We start from the raw sequence: 13978 nt of genomic DNA on the forward strand, positions 1-13978 counted from the left end.
ATGCGCACGATACAGTCCAGGACTAAATATAATCCAATTTGATGTGTGTTGCCGTGTTCTCCAAAGAACAAATCTGTAAAATTACAACATGTGAAAGCTTAACACAGTGATATAAAATGGCAGTGGCACGATTCATATCTTAAACTGACAGACTGATGGTGATTATTGCAAGGACAATGCCCTGCATATGTCAAACGATTTGCAAATAATTTATGTCCCCTTCCCCTCCATTATTGTTTTTGCAGAGGACATAAACTGTGTCACCAATATTAAACTGTCTGCAAAAAGAGCCGAGCTCAGCTCTCTCCTCTCTGAGAACGCAGCGCCATCTGCACCCAGACAAACATGCATATGGCCATCATTTGTCCAACATCTTACACAGTGTGAAGGTTTTTTACTTGAAATGCCAACCTGTGTGGCAGATGATGTATGGTTTCCTCAGTCCTGTGATTACCGGGCCCGCGCCGCTGTGCCGCGCTCTCCCCTCATCAGTTCCACACGCTGCGCTCCAAGGTGGGTGAGGCATTCGCCGCAATATGGCTTGTGACGTGCGGCGCGGAGGCGCTCTGGTGTGAATATCCAGCTCCGGGTTTTGTTCCAATCGGGGTCAAAGTCTGACCTGCAGAAATTAGTGTGGGTAAGGATTTAGGACTCAAAAACGGCAATGTGAAAACTGGAATGAATATATTTTGATAAAGGGGAAAGCAAAGGGCACTCTTAACTATCCTCTGCTTAACTGCTGTGCCAGGTGGCTCGGAAACGGCCTGTGTTTTGTTCCTTTGGAAGAGAACGCGGTGTAAGGCATACTTGAAATCACCGGTGGTAAACCCAATCGGCTACACCTGCAACCAGAAGGTGTGATACGTTTTAGGGATGTGCCACTGCTGTAGACGGGAGGTAGAGGGAATTGTCATCCCTGCGGAATCTCACACACACACACACACACACACACACACAGGGGATAAGAATGAAATCATAGAACATAATTTCTAAATGATTAAGGCATCTTTTAAGAGCTCTCCAGAATCCAGACACTCTATTCAAGGCAGAATACAGCATTTTCCTCTGTTTTTATCAGGGAGGGAGAAGGAATCACAGAGGAGGGGAACTAAGACGTTTAAAGATTGTCCCAAAGGGAGCCTTTTAGACATCAAATAGCTTTTACAAAACCACACATTTTGATGAGTTAAGTGTAAGTTCATCAGAAACACATGGATTTATTTTCCTATAAAATTCACATGGACATAAAATATCTCCCCAGCCTCCCTCTTTCAATGATGAGTGGGCAGCGGGGAGGGGACAGGCACTAAAAGAAGACATGATATTTAGTTCTTGTCCTCCACCATTTATCAGATTTGGACATAAACAAACAAATTTTTGAACGTGGACTTTAAACATTCGACCAAAAGTACTTAATTTTAATTTTTAAAAAAATCCTTCAAAAATTAATTTGTAAAACGAAAATCTATGTACTTACCAAAATGAAACATTCCACTTAGGACCAGTTATGCTTATGGGAGTTCGTGAAATAGAAGCCATCAAGGCCATCTTCATAGTGACTCAGTATGATATGATTTCCAGAAATTGAACACTCTCAATTAAAAATAACAGGCAGTTAACAGAATTTCCATCAATATTTGTCACTTCTGATTACCTGTAATTCTTTCAATTAATGACAAGAGGGAAGAAAATGGAAACACATATGTTAATAATAAAATCACAGAAAAACAAGCATGACGGATTTTGTGAATTTACATTTGGGGACTTTTTAAGATGTGGCCAGCAGCCCCTCAGGAGTTTATCCTGACAAGTTTAATTCACATGTTTTTGAATGAGCATTGTCAAGGTTGGCAGAGCTAAATTATACCCAGTTTACCCCTCCCCCACCCCCCAAACTGTTGCTCTCCTATACCCTAAAAATACCAAGGAAATGGTTATTAAAATTTTCTCAAAGTACATAAGATTCTTTGGGAGATTCATTAAATTCAAATGGTGAAAACTAACATGTTTGTAAACTGCCTACTGGACATTTCCATTTGGATGTCCAGCTTATCATGCCTAAACTGGCCTCCAAACTATCAACGACTCATAAGACCGCTTTTCTAGAAACTACATCTTTTTCTGCTATTGAGGCTCAAAACCTTCGATGCTACTTTTTTTTTTCTTCACATCTGATTAGCTATCAGCCCTGTAAGCTTTTCTTTCCACATTTTTCTTAGATCTGCCCTCTGTTTCCTTCTACTTGGCGACCTTCCTAATCCAGGTCTCATTACCTCAATTTAAATTAATGAAACAGCCTTTCATTTTTGTCTCCTAGCTGCAGGAAGCATCCGACACCTCACTTCCTGATCAAGCTTGCTCAACAGCCAATTTAATCATATCTTATTCATCTCTCCAATAAAAATAACTTTGGATTTGTGGAATGCTTCATAATCCACAAAGCACTTTCACATTAATTTGTTTGATCTTCACACCAAGCCTGTGAGGATAGCAGAAAAGGTATTCACATTTCCATTTTGTAGACCAGGAAGTTAAAATTTGTAGAGGGTGTGACTTGCCTGAAACCATGTACACAGCTACCAACTGGGGCCAAGAGTCCAACTCAAGTCTTTTGACTCTAAGCCTGGAGCAATTTCCATTGCACCATTCTATCTAGGATGACTGCACATTGCGTAAATGTCAAAATTTCTGAAGTGCACTTAAGATCTTTTGTAATCTAGTCCAAATTTACATTTATAACTTCATCTTTCACAGCTATCCTACAGGAATCTTCTGATCCAAACACATTGATTTACCCACTGTCCATGAACTTGCTGGGCATTTTTTACTCATACTATGACCTTCTAATAAAAGTTTTCCTCTATTCGAAGTCTAGCTACCTATCTTTTAAAACGTAGTTTAGTTGACCTTCTCTATGAATCTTTCTACCATCATTCTATTAAATGTCTATAACTTTTCACATGTTTAATCTCAGTGTCATATTTTTGAATATTTAACTACGTATGACCATGTCCCTTCTTAAATTGTTGCTTTTTTTTACTCTCATTTAACTTTTCACACATCTTTGTCTGATCTACCCATATAGATTATAATCTTGACAGCAGGAGCTATGTCTATCATTGTTTTTCCTTCAGAACCTAACAAATGTAATATTAAAATGTTCAACAAATATGTGTGAGTTAAATTCATTTTGATGGAATGGTTTTTAAATTTGGAATTCCCATTGTGGCCTTATAATAGAATTCCATATACAGATATCCTGACTACCCTTTCTTAGGTACTTTCAATCTAATTTGATATATTCTTTTAGATTTTATTTTAAAGACTATACATTATTAATCATCATTAAGTGAAGAGTTTAAAATAAAGTAACTTTTTTCTTGGTCTCTTTTAGAAATCAAGTTTTCATGTGACATTATTTTCTGATTAGATTTACACAGAGCTGGTGTTCACTGACCATTAGAAAACCGCTTGAAACAACTTTTATAGGAGAAATGTCATTAATTAGTAGAAATTATTAAATACGTTGCAAAGCTTTGATGACATGCCAAATGAAGAGGACATAAGCCTACATTTTGTTTATTTCTTCAAACGTTTTTAATCTTTTTAGGATAATTTTAACACAAGCATAAATATAATAAAGTTCAGCATTTCAATTTGCAATTCAGGATAATTTTCCTTGTATTTGAAAATTTTTCAAGGCTTTCTCTACTTTTTAAAATGCACCTTCTGAAAAGTCAGTTATATTAATTCTGCCTTATTTGTATTGATTCAGTCCTTGGCACACTTTCAAAGCTCTAAAATCAATTGTCTACATAGAATAACACTTATTTTACATAACATTCTCTTGTCTACCTTCTTGTACATGAGAAGTATATTTATAATAGCTGTTGTAACATCCTCATACACTAATTCTGTCATCTGTGTTGTTTCTGGGTCTATTTCTACTGACTAATTTTTCTCCTCCTGTTTCTTTGCATGCCTGGTAATTTTTTCTTGCATGTTCAGACATGAATTTTATATTATTGGGTGCTGGAGATATTTATGTTCCTTAACTATTTTAAGGTTTTGTTCTGGGATGCAGTTAATTATTTGGAATTAATTCAGTTCTTTTGAGTCTTGCTTTGAAGCTATATTAGGCAGGTCCAGACAGTCTTCAGTCTAGGTCTAATTTGACCCTAATCCCCTTCCGAGGCAATAGCCTTCTAAGGACTTTATTTGATGCCCATGTTTACCAGTGATCTTTCCACTCTGAACTGGTGGGAACACAAACTCTTTCCAGCCCTCCATGAGCTCTAAAGATTGTTCTGCTTGTTCTTTCCCAACAGTTTTTTTCCTGAGTCTTGGTAGTTTCTTCATACACCTGTGATGACCACCACTCAGTTGAACACTAGACATGGAACCCTCTACAGCTCTCTGGAGTCCTCAGTGCAGTTGGCTCCTCTCCAGTACTCTGCTTGGTGAACTCTAGCCACCTTGGCCTTCGTGAACTCTCAGCTCTTGTCTTCTCAACTCAGGGAATCTGCTGGGCTCTGTTTGGGTTCCTCTCTCCTGAGGGGCTCCCCCTGTGCTTCCCTTCATGCAAGGATCACTGTCCTAAACTGACTATCGTTTCACGTCTGAAAACCATTGTTTCATCTATTTTGTCTGGTTTCTTTAGTTAAGGCAGGAAAATAAATCCAGTCCCTGTTACTCCCATTATGACTGGAAATGGAACCTCTTAGATGGCGTTAATGAAACGTAAAGATTGCCCTAGGAGTCAGAGTAAAAATGAGTTTTCCTTATTTGGAATTGTCACCAAAACAAACAAAAAGCCTAACCAACGTAATGAAAATTTACCCTTCCTAAAATAAGCCCTACAGAAACAGTATTTATTTCAAAGTTGACAAAGTAAAATACATTGCCTCTTTATAGTAAAATCTTTAATTTATACACATATGAGGAGATAATTCAACATTTAAAAACTATTTACCTAACCTCTTTTGAACTCACTTTAATTTCTTAAAGGTCACAAAAAACATTGCTTCAATAGCCAGAAGTATTTCCTGATGTACTATTAAAATATAAAGTATTTGTCCATTTGTGTTATTTGGTAGCAAAAACCAAAAAATAATGTGACTGGTGACACAAGTCTCTTCATAGTAAAAAAAAAAAAAGAAAAAAAAAAGAGAATGAAGAGCAAGAAAGGAAGGAATGAAATAAACAGAAAAATTGCTCTGAGCAAGCTGTTACTTTTTTTTCTTACATGCCCCACTTTGTATTGGTAAGACCAGATAATGAGTAGCACTTTTTCTTTGTAACAATTCATTAATCAGAGAAATGATCCTTGCTAGTGTTTAGATGTTTTACTTAATTTGGTACCTCTGGCCTGCTGCCCCACTAGTGCCAAAATTATTATTTCTCACCCAGCAGGTGATAAATAACAACTTCAGTCGTGATTAATACCATGAATCCTTCAACCTGACTAATGCAAAAAACTTGAGACCTACAGAACAAGCGGGTGATAATTGTTGTGAGAACTGTTGAAGCTCTGCTCAGCTTGTGAGGAAAGAAATCCACAGGAAATGAAGCGTTTGCTAGCAGTCCAGCTGATCCTCAGAGGCTTTATTAAGCCCATCACAGCGACATTCGCCATTTGAATACCAGTGCTAGATTTTCTCCCACCCTGACACTGTTTTAAGTATCTTCAGAGAAAAGAAACCTCTAGCTCATTTTTGCATACATTTAAATATTTATTGAATGGATGAATGAATAATAAATGAGAAAATAGAATTCTTGCCCAAGTACTCAACATCGTAATATGGGTCATTTGAGAGCTACATATGGTTATCTCTTGTCATTTCTCTGATAATGCGATTGTGCACAAATGTAGTTTTGCTAAAACCCATAGCAAAATTAACCTCTGCTGGCAAAAAGAAAACTGTTAGTAATGGCCAGTAACTAAAGCCACATGGCACCATCAACTTGATTATGATCACTGAGTGCTGGATACCAAGGTAGTATACCAGTCGTCCTCAATTAGGCAGATGGCAAGGGGAATATGTATTGTTTGAAAAGCTTCCCAGGATATTCCTTGCCTCCTAATTGAGAAACTTCCTTAAATTATACTATATATTTTAAGTCACAAGTCAATGGATTCATAATGGTGTCAACCAGTTGAACATGGCCTAAAGACATATTGTTTGGCAGGCAAGTTGTTTTAATTCTTTTATGTTATTTAAATGCCTTGGGTAGAGGGATGCATTCTCCAGTTTGGCACAGCCTCCACTATTCTCTGTTGTCTTAATATCCTGTCTGTCTCACTCATCCTGACTTCTGAATTGAATTTGTGATCCCTAGCTAAATGGAGAGAGATAAATAATAACAACTAAGAAAAAAAACAACAACTAGGAAAGTAAGTTGGATCAAGATATCTGGCTAAATATATCCAAAAGTTTTCAAGAATCACAAATTATCTAAGCATCAGTTTCTTCAGTTAAGAAATATTTTACCTCTGCTCTATCTAAACAAGCAATGCCTGGCATGGCATCAAGATCTCTTGAAAATTGCACAATGTTGTAAGTGATATGAAACACAGAAGAGGGGAATGTAACCCAGCCTAGATCTCAGGATAAAGAACAGTTTTAGCCAAGATTTGAAATAAACGCAGAAAGAAACAGAATGAAACAAGAACCCTCTTCCCTCAGTAACCAAACATCTCACAATGCTTAATAAAAAGTGAAGAAAAGTACCTTAAATTAAAATTCTACTTTTATCACTGATTTGCTCTTTAAATTAAGAGAAAACAGAAAATCTAAATAATGACAAAAATGTAAACTGAATTGGTAGTCAAAAATCTACTCCTCCCCCAAACCCAATAAACTTTAAGAATGACAATCCCTATGTTTCAGAGAACAGTGTCATCTAATTCATAACTTTATATCAACTTTATTGAGGTATAATTTGCATAGAAAATGCAGTTTGATGAGTTTTGACAAATGTATACAACTTATAAACAACATCAAAATCAAAACATAGAATTTTTTCATTCCCCCCCAAAACTCCCTTGTGCCCCTTTGTATTCAATCAAAAACAAATCTTCCCCTCCCCAAAATACCTAGCCCAGGCAACTACTGATCTGCTGTCACTATAGATCAACTTTTCCTATTCTAGAATTTCATATATCCATACAGAGTATATATTTTCACTTCTAGCCTCTTACCTTCAGCATACACAATGATTCTGAGATTCATTCTGGGTGTTGCAAGTTATAGTCGTTTTCCCCTTTTATTATGAGTAGTATTCCATTGTTTGAATAAACCATATTTATCTATTTATCTGTGGATGGAATTTGGGATTTTTTTCAAATTCCAGGCTATTACAAATTAAACTGTTGTGCACATTCAGGTACAAATCTTTATATGGACATGGTTTCATTCCTTTAGGGTGAATACTTAGAAGTGAATTTGCTCAGTCATACAGTAAATGTATATTTAAGAAACACAGTTTTCCAAAATGCTTGTACCAATTTTTACTCCCACTGTCAGTGTATAAGAATTCCAATTGTTTCACATTTTTGTCAACACTTGGTAATGTCAAACTTTCCAATTTTAGCCATTTTAATAATTGTGTAATTGTATCTTGTGGTTTAATTTACTTATACCTAAAGGCTAATGACATTAAGCTTGTTTTTGTCTATTTATTAGCCATTTATAACTTCTCTTTTACATAATGTCTGTGTGTGTCCTTTGCTCAGCTTTTTGTTTTGTTTTGTTTTGTGTTTGTTTGTTTGGCTGCACCGGGTCTTAGTTGCAGCATGTGGGATCTTAGTTCCCTGACCAGGGATCAAACCTGGACCCCCTGCATTGGGAGTGTGGAGTCTTAGCCACTGGGCCACCAGGGAAGTCCCTTCTTTGCTCACTTTTTAACCTAGGTTGTCTTTTTATTAAGTTCTAAGAGTTCTTTATCTGTTCTGGATATAAGACTTTTATCAGATATATTATCACAAAATATTTTCTGTGGCAAGTCTTTTCATTGTATAAACTGTCTTGGGACTTCCCTGGTGGCCCAGTGGATAAGACTCCATGCTCCCTCCCAATGCAGGGGGCCCAGTTTCAATCCCTGGTCAGGGAACTAGATCCCATATACATGCCGCAACTAAGAGTTTAGCATGCCACAACTAAGGAGCCAGTGAGCTGCAACTAAGGAGCCCGCCTGCCACAACTAAGACCTGGTGCAACCAAATAAATAAATAAATAAATATTTAAAGTGTCTTAGAAAGAGAGAGTTCTAAATGAAGTCCAATTTTTCAGTATTTTCTTTTTTCACATGTGCTTTCTGTGTCCTATCTATAAAACCTTTGCCTACCGAAGGACACAAAGATTTTCTTCCCAGTGTTTTTTTCTAGAAGTTTTAGAATTTTAACATTTACATTTAGATCTATAATACATTTTGGGTTAATTTTTATGTATGACTGAGGTAATATTGGGGTTTTTTTCCCATATGATATTGAGTTGTTCCAGAATCATTTATCTAAAAAGCTATCCATTCTCCCCTTTGAATTACCTAGCATTTTATTGGTTTTTCTCTATTTTGTCTCTGTTTTCTATGCCATTTTGGGTTTATTTTCTCTACTGTTTGTCCATTTCCTATTTTTTAATTTTCATTCTGTTATTTGATAGTACTTATTGTGGATTAATTGCTCTTCTTTTTCTGGCTTCTAAAGGTGGAAGCTGAGATAATTGATTATAAACGTTTTTGCTTTTCTAATATAAGAATGCAAAGGTATAATTTTCCCTCTAGGCATTGATTAAATTAAATCCCATGAGCTTGGATATATTTTCATTATTCCTAAATTCAAAGTATTTTCTAATATCCTTTGTGGTTTCTTCCTTCACCATGGGTTATTTTGAAGTGTTCTGTTTAATTTCCAAATATTAGGGGATCATCCATGACCTAAATCTACTCAGTTACTATTTGTTGAGCACCTGCCATATTCTCAACAAGTTAATAAGTTTCTGGAGATAGGGGACAGGAAAACAGCAGATCTTTATCCAGACTATTTAACCTTGCACAGTCCCCAGCAAATTAAAGTTGTTTACTGAATGAACGAATGAATGAATATAAGCACTTCAGGGGATGTAAAAACGAAATGTGATTAGAACTTAACTCTCAAGAGTATTAATCTAGTGATGAAGAATATGACTGATACCAAGGGATAAAGACTACATGGGTATTCAGTAACTTGTCGAAATAATGCTTCTTATGCTAATGAGAAATTCAGCACTTCTAAATTCTCCAAGGGAACAGATAATGGATGCCTAATCCGTTACTGCTTTTAGCTGGAAAAAACTTTTAACATCACGTAATCAAATGACTGCCAATAAATGATACAGTGGATCTACCCTATATGAATAATGTGTTAAATTATTGTTTACACAATTATAGCTTTATATATAGGAACATATCATAGATTGTTAACTAATTTTCCAGTCTATTTAAAAAATCAACTACCACAATAAACAAATAGCTAGTTAGAGAAAGATCTTTCCTATTTAAAAGCCTAGACATTTATAAAATTTCATTAATTGAATTAATTAGCTTTGTCTTTTCACTTTGAAACTCGTGTATGGTCAATAATGAGACTCTCAAATGTTTTTCCTCATGCACTTTCTTCTTGCCTTTCAGTTTCCCTGTTTGTGATACAAATTCTCAATAATATCCTTAAGTACACACCTTGCTTATTCCAATAGAAAAGAGTAAATAGAACTGGGAATTCAAACTAAATGTTTACAATAAAAAGCAAAAATAGCAATATCCCTACTACTTTATTTTTAATTCTCTCTGGTTTTATAGGAGTGAAACATTACACTGATGAAAGTACTTTGTATTAAACTTGGTAAGCCAACATTTCTGATTTAAAGAAAAAAAAACCCATAAAATTAGTCATTTTTCTGGTCTAAGCTATATTATAGTCTTTTATACGTTACCTTTTAAATAACTTTTGTTTAGTTTTAAAACTTAGGCAATGAAAAACAATAAGGAGCTTATCCCCTAAAAACAACTTTGTGCCTATAAATGGTATTTCTTTTGAATGTATAATTAAACCAAAATGAAATAATTACATGTTCAACATTAACAAAATACACGTCATGTGGAAGCTGAGAGATATAAGTATGCTCTCCCCTCTGGAATACAATTTCAACTCAATAATCACTGAAATTGCACATATTGACCCACCTCCTAGAGCAATGGAAATTAAAAACAAAAATAAACAAGTGGGACCTAATGAAACTTCAAAGCTTTTGCACAGCAAAGGAAACTATAAGCAAGATGAAAAGACAACCCTCAGAATGGGAGAAAATATTTGCAAAAGAATCAACAGACAAAGGATTAATCTCCAAAATATATAAACAGTTCATCCAGCTCAATAAAAAAAAAAAAAAAAAACAACCTAATCAAAAAATGGGCAGAAGATCTAAATAGGCATTTCTCCAAAGAAGACATACGGATGGCCAAGAGGCACATGAAAAGCTGCTCAACATCACTAATTATTAGAGAAATGCAAATCAAAACTACAATGAGGTATCACCTCACACCAGTTAGAATAGAAACAATAAATGCTGGAGAGGGTGTGAAGAAAAGGGAACGCTCTTGCACTGTTGATGGGAATGTAAATTGATACAGCCACTATGGAGAAGAGTATGGAGGTGCCTTAAAAAACTAAAAATAGAATTACTATATGACCCAGCAATCCCACTACTGGGCATATACCCAGAGAACACCATAATTCAAAAAGGCACATGCACTCCAATGTTCATTGCAGCACTACTTACAATAGCCAGGTCATGGAAGCAACCTAAATATCTATCAACAGATGAACGGATAAAGAAGATGCAGTACATATATACAATGGAATATTACTCAGCTGTAAAAGGGAATGAAACTGGGACATTTGTAGAGACACGGATGAACCTAGAGACTGTCATACAGAGTGAAGTGAGTCAGAAGGAGAAAACAAATATATTAACACACATATGCAGAATCTAGAAAAATGGTACAGATCAACAGGTTTGCAAGGCAGAAACAGAGACACAGATGTAGAGAATAAACATATGGACACCAAGCGGGGTAAGTCAGGGGGGTTGGGGTGGGATGAATTGGGAGATTGGGATTGCCATATATACATTACAAATAAGAAAAAAAATCAAATTGTACACTGTAAATATATGCAGTTTATTGTATGTCAATTATATCTCAATAAAAGTTCTTAAAAAAAAAACTGCACCTAAATATTAAATATTTGGGTGTGAAACCCACAAACATACTGAATAATATCTATCACACCAAACTGAGGATACTGATCTCATACTCAGTATAAATTAACAATCCATCGACCAAGATATTAGGTATTATTTGTAATTTCATATATTTGGTATAAAGTTTTCACAATAGTTAGTAATTACAAAGGGTTTGATTGTTTTTTAAAGTATAGACTTTTACTATCTCTCACTAATGGAGAAAGTTAGGAATCAGGAGGGAGAAACTGTTTTTCAAATTAGAATCAGTATTTTTTCTTCCAATACAATCCCATCAAGTAGGAGGATAAAGTGAATACTTTATACATTTAGTGTTTAAATAGAATGTGAGCAAATCAAATAAACTATTTTTTAGAACTTTATAAAGATTAATAATTATGATATAAACAGATGTATCTAGCAATAGATGTATCAATTGGCACTAAAATTCTTTATTCTAATTATAGCTGATTTTAATAAAAATAACCTGAAGCATTACAATATCCTGGAATAACTTCTGACTCATCCTGAGTAATTAAAGTTATGCCTGATGCTACTTCACAATTAATTACATTCTACTACATTTTAATTATTTGAAAACTGAAAATCTATGTAATAAGAAATACTATGATTTACCATAGTAACAAAAGTTAGTATAACACTTCTGGACAAAATTTCAAATTGGAATTTAGTATGGTAAATGTGGCATTTCTAATCAGTGAATTCATAAAATGGTGTTGGAACAACTGGCTAGCCATTTGTATGAATAAGTAAATAAATGAACACACAAATAATAAAGCCAAATCCTTAACCCTCTCAATTCTTGCCTCAAGATAACTTCCAGTTAGACCAAAAGAAGCATACAAATCAGAAAGACATAATAAAAAAGAATATATAACAATATATTTAAAAATTTTTAACTTACTTCTAGAAAAAAGTCAAAAGCAAATGGCAAGCTGAGGACAAAGATCCACAATATCTATGAAAGCAGTGGGTTAATTTATGCATGACACAAAGATCACATGTAAATCAGTAAGGAAAAGAAACAGTCCAACTGGCAATGAACAAAATCAAAGGTTACAAATAACTAATATAAAGATATGAAAATACATTTAATCTTACTTATATAGAGATACAAAATCAAAGAGTAATGAAATACTATTTTTCACTTGGATTGGCAAACATTTAAATGTTTCATGGTGAAACACAGTTTTGTGGGATGTAAACTGATACAATTTAACTGTGTGACCTTGAACAAATTTCTTAATCTCTCTGTGCTCCCTTAGTTTCCTCATCTCTAAAACAGGAATAATATTACATCACAGGGTTATTGTGAAGAACACATTATTTAATGTCTGTAAAGAGCTTAGAATAATGCCTCATATCTGCAAGTACTGTAAGTCTTTACTAAATAAATACACTTTTTAAAAATTAAGATTTTTATTTTTTAGAGCAGTTTTAGGTTCACAGCAAAATTGAAGGCAAAGTACAGAGATTTCCCATATACTCCCTGCCCCCACATATGCATAGCTTCTCCCCCATTACCAACATCTCTCACCAGAGTGGTACAATTGCTACAACTGATGAATTCACAATGACACATCATGGTCACTCAAAGTCCACTGTTTGCGGTTCATTCTTGGTATTATACATTCTATGGGTTTGGACAAATGTAAATACACTTTTTAGAAGGATAATTTGACAACGTATCCTCGTAAAATTTATCAAAAGCAAGAAACACATACCCTTTGACAAAAAATTTCCACCATTAAAAGTTTACCGTATAGAAATATTTATATATTTAAAGATATATGTTCAAGAATGTTTATTATAACTTAAGTACACTATAAACCACCTAAATCTCTTATTAATGACGGTGATAAACTACTTACGGTACACCTTCGTATAATGAAACATGTAACCACTAAACATGTGTTCACAATATTCTACCCTATAGCCCATAAACTATCAGAAAGATACACATCTTAAAAGAATATATTTATAGCAACAGTGGAAAACAAATAAACAGAGCTACCAGAGGGGCAGAAATTCTGAAGAACTTCTACTTTAAAAAATAATGCAGATGGCACAAGATTTACACACACACAAGTCTGGAGGAAACCAAAGCTCCAACTAGAGGCAGAAGGGTATCACAAAAAAATTGGCAAGAATCCAAGGAAACTCCACTGGTAGGTTACACCTTATACAAAGGGCAGGATGAGATTTTAGGTATTCAAGTGATTACTTTGGAAAATGAATTTAGAGCAGCTGGGCAAATGGGGCTCTCCTCCATCTCCAGCTTTGCCTAAGAAGCAAGTGCTCAACCAGAGTACAGTATTTGCTCCCAGAATGATGTCGTGAACATAGATCTGGGATTAGAGAGACAGTGAAGCACACAAGTAACAACTAATCCCAAGGATGAGGAACAACATACTCACAAACTGCCACCACACTCTATTTAGAAGCACATCGTGGAAAATGAGAAGAACCAGATAAGGTAATATAACCAGCATCCACAAAGAAACGTACAGCAATTCTCAAAAACAAAGAAAAATAAGCAGACAACCAAGAATTGGTAAACATATAAAGAAAACCAATTCCATGAGAGAAAGAGCCCCAAATTCAACAGAAAACTACATCCCAGAACAAAGCTCAAGAATATTCATAGAAATACAAAAATATCTGGCTCCCCAAAAGACAAA

Source organism: Hippopotamus amphibius, chromosome 8, assembly GCF_030028045.1.
Source record: "Hippopotamus amphibius kiboko isolate mHipAmp2 chromosome 8, mHipAmp2.hap2, whole genome shotgun sequence".
NCBI lineage: Eukaryota > Metazoa > Chordata > Mammalia > Artiodactyla > Hippopotamidae > Hippopotamus > Hippopotamus amphibius.